This window comes from Petaurus breviceps, unplaced genomic scaffold (genome assembly GCF_028583685.1).
Source record: "Petaurus breviceps papuanus isolate PSGF00001 unplaced genomic scaffold, PetGlider_PUasm1.0 120, whole genome shotgun sequence".
NCBI lineage: Eukaryota > Metazoa > Chordata > Mammalia > Diprotodontia > Petauridae > Petaurus > Petaurus breviceps.
Genome location: NW_027185627.1, coordinates 4,326,102 through 4,332,199, shown reverse-complemented (window position 1 = coordinate 4,332,199; position 6,098 = coordinate 4,326,102).

Here is a 6,098-nt window from a genome sequence, read left to right as displayed (position 1 = left end):
GGCCTACAGCCCTGGCACAAGAAGCCTGAGACAGTGCCCCTTCTACCCCAAGAGCAGGGTTCAAATTTAAAAGAGAGTAAAAAGACCCAAAAAGATGAGCACAAACAACAAAATAATCTGACCGTTGAAACTTATCATGGTGATAAGGAAGATCAAGATAAAAACTCAGAAGAGGACAACAGTGTCAAAATGCCCATGGGCAAAGCCCCAAAGTAAAATGGGAAGTGGTCTCAAGCCCATAAAGAATTCATGGAAGAGCTCAAAAAGAAGCTTTAAAATAATATGAGAGGGGCATCTAGGTGGCACAGTGAACAGAGCACCAACCCTGGAGTGAGGAGGACCTGACTTCAAATCCAACCTCAGACACTTAACACTCACTAGCTGTGTGACCTTGGGCAACTCAACCCCAATTGTCCTGCCTTCTCTCCTCCAAAAAGAAAAAAAAATCATATGAGAGAAGTAGGAGAAAAATTGGAAAAAGAAATGAGAGTAATACAAGAGAATTATGGGGGGGGAAAGAGTCAATAGCTTAGAAAGAGAAAACAACTTAAAAAGTAGAATGGGTCAAATGGAAAAGGAAATACAAAAATCCACTGAAGAAAACAACTCCTTAAAAAGTACAATTGGTCAAACAGAAGCAAAAGCTAACTGAGGAAAACAACTTTTTAAAAGTTAAACTGGACTCCCCCCCCTCCAAAAAGAAAAAAAAAGTTAAACTGGACAAGTGGAAGCTTATGACTCTATGAGACATCAAGAATCGATCAAAGAAATTCAAAAGAATGAAAAAATAGAAGAAAATGTAAAATACTTCATTGGAAAAAAAAAACAACTGACCTGGAAAACAGATCCAGGAAAGACAGTGTCAGAACCATCGGACTAACTGAAAGCCATAATCAAAAGGAGGTCCTGGATAGTATCTTTCTAGAAATTATCAAGGAAAACTGACCTGATATCCTGGAACCAGAAGGCAAAAGAGACATTAGAAGAATCCACCAATCACCTCAGGAAAGAGATTCCAAAATAAAAACTCCAAGGAACATTATAGCCAAATTACAGAACTATCAGGTCAAGGAAAACATACCGCGAGTGACCAGAAAGAAACAATTCAAATGTCAGAGAGCCACAATCAGGATTACACAGGACTTAGCAGCAACAACATTAAAAGATCAGAGGTCATGGAACATGATATTTTGTAAGGCAAAGGAGCTAGGAGGACGACCAAGAATCACCGACCCAGTGAAATTAAGCATAATACTCCAAGGGGAAAATGGTCATTCAGTGAAATAGAAGGATTTCAAGTTTACATAAGAAGATCAGAATTGAACAAAAAAAAGTTGATCTCCAATATCAAGACCCAAAAGAAGCAGAAAAAGAGAAAAGAATACAGAAGGAATTCAGTAGAGCTCAAATGTTTACATCCCCACACAGGAAGATGATACTTATAATTCTTGAAAAATGTGCCACTAATAGTACAGATAGAAGGAATGTACATAGAGGGTACAGGTATAAGGTGAGTTTGAGGGAATGACATAAAAAATAACTAAGGGATGAGAAAAGAAGTACCCTGGGTACAGAAGGAAAATGGGATAAATTATTTCACATGAAAAACCTATTACAAGGGAGGGCGGGCAGTGCGCATCTCTTGAACCTTACTATCATCAGTGTTGACTCAAAGAAGGAATCATATACATGATCACTTGAATATAGAAATCTGTCTTACCCAACAAGAAAGTAGGAGGGGAGGAGATTAAGGGGAAAGGGAAGAGACTGACAGAAGAGAGGGCAGACCCAGGGGGAGGCAGTAGACAGAAGCAAACACTGTCAAGGAGGGAGAGGGTGAAAGGAGAGAGAGGACAAACAGCAGAAAAAATAGGATAGGGGTAGCTAGGTGGTGTAGTGAATAGAGCACCAGCCCTGGAGTCAGGAGGACCTGACTCCAAATCTGGCCTCAGACACTTGACACACTGTCCGTGTGAGCAAAAAAGAAAAAGAAAAAACAGGATGAAGGAAAATAGACAGTAAGCATAACTGTGAATGTAAATGGTAGGAATTCTCCCACAAAACGAAAACAGATAGCAGAGTGGAACAAAAACCAGAATCCTATAATATGTTGTTTACAAGAAACACACTTGAAGCAGAAAGACATACATAGAGTAAAGGTAAGGGTCTGGAGCAGAATCTATCATGCTTCAGCTCAAGTGTAAATAAAAAAAAACACAAGGATAGCATTTCTGATCACAGACAAAGCTAAAGCAAAAATAGACCAAATTAAATGAGATAAGGAAGGAAAGTGCATCTTACTAAAAAGTACCATAGGCTATGTAGTAATATCAATACTAAACATATATGCACCAAGTGGTATAGCATCCAAATTCTTAAAGGAGTGGTTAAGTGAGTTATAGGTTCATAATCAAACAAGAGATAGAGAACATTGTGAAATGTAAAATAGAAAATTTTGATTATATTAAATAAAAAAGCTTTTGCACAAACAAAACCAATACAACCAAGATTAGAAGGAAAGCAGAAAGCAATCTTTAAAGTGTGTCTCTAATAAAGGCCTCATTTCTCAAATACATAGAGACTTGAATTTATAAGAATACAAGCCATTCCTCAATTGATAAATGGCCAAAGGATATGAACAGGCAGTTTTCAGATGAAGAAATCAAAGCTATTGGCATATGAAGAAGTGTTCTAAATCACTTTTGATTAGAGAAATGAAAATTAAAACAACTCAGATACTACCTCACACTTATCAGATTGACTAATGTGACAAAAAAGGAAAATGATAAATGTTGGAGATGATGTGGGAATATTTGGATACTAATGCAATGTTGGTGGAGTTGTGAACTGATCCAGCCATTCTGGAGAACAATTTGGATGCCCAAAGGATAACCAAACTGTGCATACCCTTTGATCCAGCAATACCACTACAAGGTCTATATTCCAAAGAGACCATATAAAAGGGAAAAGGACCTATATGTGCAAAAATATTTATAGCAACCCTTTTTGTGGTGACAAAATATTGGAAATTGAGGGGATGCCCATCAATTGGGGATTGGCTGAACAACTTGTGGTATAGAATGTAATGAAATTCTATCATACAATAAGAAATGAGGAACAGGCAAATTTCAGAAAAACCTGGAAAGACTTGGACAAACTGATTCAAAGTGAAATGAGCAGAACCAGGAAAACATTGTACATAGTATCAGCAATACTAAACTCTGAATACAGATCAAAGCATACTTTTTTCACTGACTTGATTTTTTTGTGTTTTTTTCTTTTGATCTGTTTCTTCTTTCACAACAGTTACTAATATGAAAATATGTTTTGCATGATAACACATGTATAACCTATATAAAATTGCCTACCATTTTAGGAAGAGGGGATGGGAAAGAGGGAGGGGGAAAAATTTGGAATTCAAAATCTTGTAAAAAATGAATGTAAAAATTGGTTTTCACATGTAATTGGGGAAAAATAAAATACTATTAAAATTTTTTAAATTAATTTAAAACATTTTTAAATGATCCTATGATCTAGGAACAAGCTACCCTAACAACAGCTGCTGTGACTACAGAGAAAAATTTCCCAACATCTTTCCTAGTCTTGGAACTTTATGGGGAAGATGCATGGGACGTCACAATTAGTCCCAAAAGGCTCTCCTCTAACAAGGGGTCAAGTCATACAGAAGTTGTTTGGGTTTTTTTGTTGTTATTGTTCTTGTTGTTTTGCTTTTTGGAGGCAGGAAGACAAGGTAATTGGGGTTGAGTGACTTGCCCAAGGTCACACAGCTAGTAAGTGTTAAGTGTCTGAGGCTGGAGTTGAACTTGGGTCCTCTTGACTCCAAAGCTAGTGCCCTATGCACTGCGCCATCTAGCCACCCAACTCATGCAGAAGTTAAAGTCCTACAAGATTCCTTGAAAGATGTCACAATAGAAGTACCTATGTTAAGTAATCCTCTGATTAAAGTTTTAAAAAGCCTAAAGTAGGGAGATATGTATTCAATAAAGATGTTAGTTACTGTCATGGAGAGTGTCCAATCAATCAAACAAAAGCAATTATTGAGGGCCTACTATGTGCCCAGCACTGGGGATACTAAGGCAAAAATGAAGTCTCTGACCTCCACTTACAGCACTGAATCCAAATAGAATTGGGGTTTGTTCAGCTCTGCAGAGACAACTAAATGAAATAATTAATCACCAAAAAGAATTCAGCCCAACTATACGTAAGGGGAGGAGGGGGGAAAGTCCAACTGATGTCCCAACACTGATCTGAAGTTAGATGGACACCCCATAGAATTGGTCCATTAGTCCATATATCTTGAAAAAAAAACATTGTGTGCAAATGGATAAGGAACTAGACGCAGAACTGAGCAAGAAAAAAGAGAAGAATTGATTGATCAAGAGCAAATTGCATTTGGGAAATTGTTCATTGTCTTAAATGATCCCCAACTTCTCTCTGAAAAAAGATCCATCTTATTAACATCAATATTATTACAGTGATTCAATATGGCCATAAGTCATGGACAATCACTCATCTCCTTAGAATTGATGTTGCAGGTGACCCAAAAGGCAATGAAGAGGCACACAGTAAATTTGAGTGGGCTGCAACATATTATCAAGGAAGAAATGCCCAGCAGAAGCAGTGTTGATATCATCAGAGAAATGTAAGCCAGAAAAAGAAGGTATATATACTGAAAATAAACAATAAACAAAGGACAGACCACATGCTGGGAATTATTTTACATAGATTTCATACTTAATTTTCTATGTACAAGTTGTTCCTCCCCCACCTAGCCAAAGAAAATGTAAGATTCTTAAAGATTAAGATCTACTCAATTGCCATGGCTCCACTTCAACTACACACAGGGACGGTCTTACCTTTGATCTTGTCATCATTAACAGGTATTGTACTTTCAAGGTCATGAACTCCAACATTCCTTTTGATCATAATATTTTATCATTCCATCTTACCCTCTTCCTTAGACCCCCAACCTTGTGCTTCATCGTCATCATGACCTCTAATCCCTCCATCCTCAGTTCTTTCCCAGGTCATCACTTCTAAACTGGCTATAATCCCCCTTCCCTATACTCATTCCTTGGTGAACCAGTTCAACACTGTACTATAAACTCAAGTCCCTGGCCCCCTTGTCCTTTTACCTATCAGGACTCCCAAACCCCAACCTCAGATTATTCCTACCATCCACTGTCTTTGTTCTTTTCATGTGCAACTGAATTGAACTAGGAAAAATCATGAAACCATTCTCATTGGATCCACTACAAATTTATGTTACATGATCTCACCTGGACCCTCATTATGCAAGGCAATCCTTTTACACCTCCCTAATCAAGTGCTGCTCCACTCATCACAGCAGCTATTCCAAATCTATTATCCCTCCCTCAAGCCTCCTACTGCCCTTCCTCTGCCCACCCTCTGAGCTGAAGACCTTGCCTCACTTCACTGAAAAAATGAAAGCCATTCTCTTAGAGCTTCCTCTTACTCATCTCACATGATTTAGATGTCTTTCCCCACTATTGTATTACTTCTTTCACCCATCTCTCACAAAGAGGTGGTTCTTGAAGTAAATTCCTCTATGTGCACAAGTGATCCCATTCCATCATGTCTTCTCAGGTTGTTCCATCATCCCCAGTCTCTGACTAATCATCTCTTTCTCCCTATTTACTTCCTGCTTTCCTGCTTCCTCCAAATGCACTCATGCCTCCTCCATTCTTAAAAAAACTTCCTTTGATTCAACCAGCCCCTATAGCATTTTTTATCACTCTATCTCCATTCCCCTTCATGACTAAACTCTCTGAGAAGATGATCTACAATCCTCTCCTCTCACTCACTTCTAGATCCTCTGTAATCTGCCTTTGGATCTCATCATTCAACAGAAACTACTGTCTTCAAAGTTACCAGTGATCTCTTAATCCTCTTCCTTCTTGACCTCTGCAACCTTTGACACTGCTGATAGCCATCTTCTCCTTGATATTCTCTACTCTCTAGGTTTTCACAACATTGATCTCTCCTGGTTCTCCTCCAATCTGTGTGACGACTCCTCCTCTGTCTCTTTTGCTATATCTTCATCCAGGTTCCCTCCA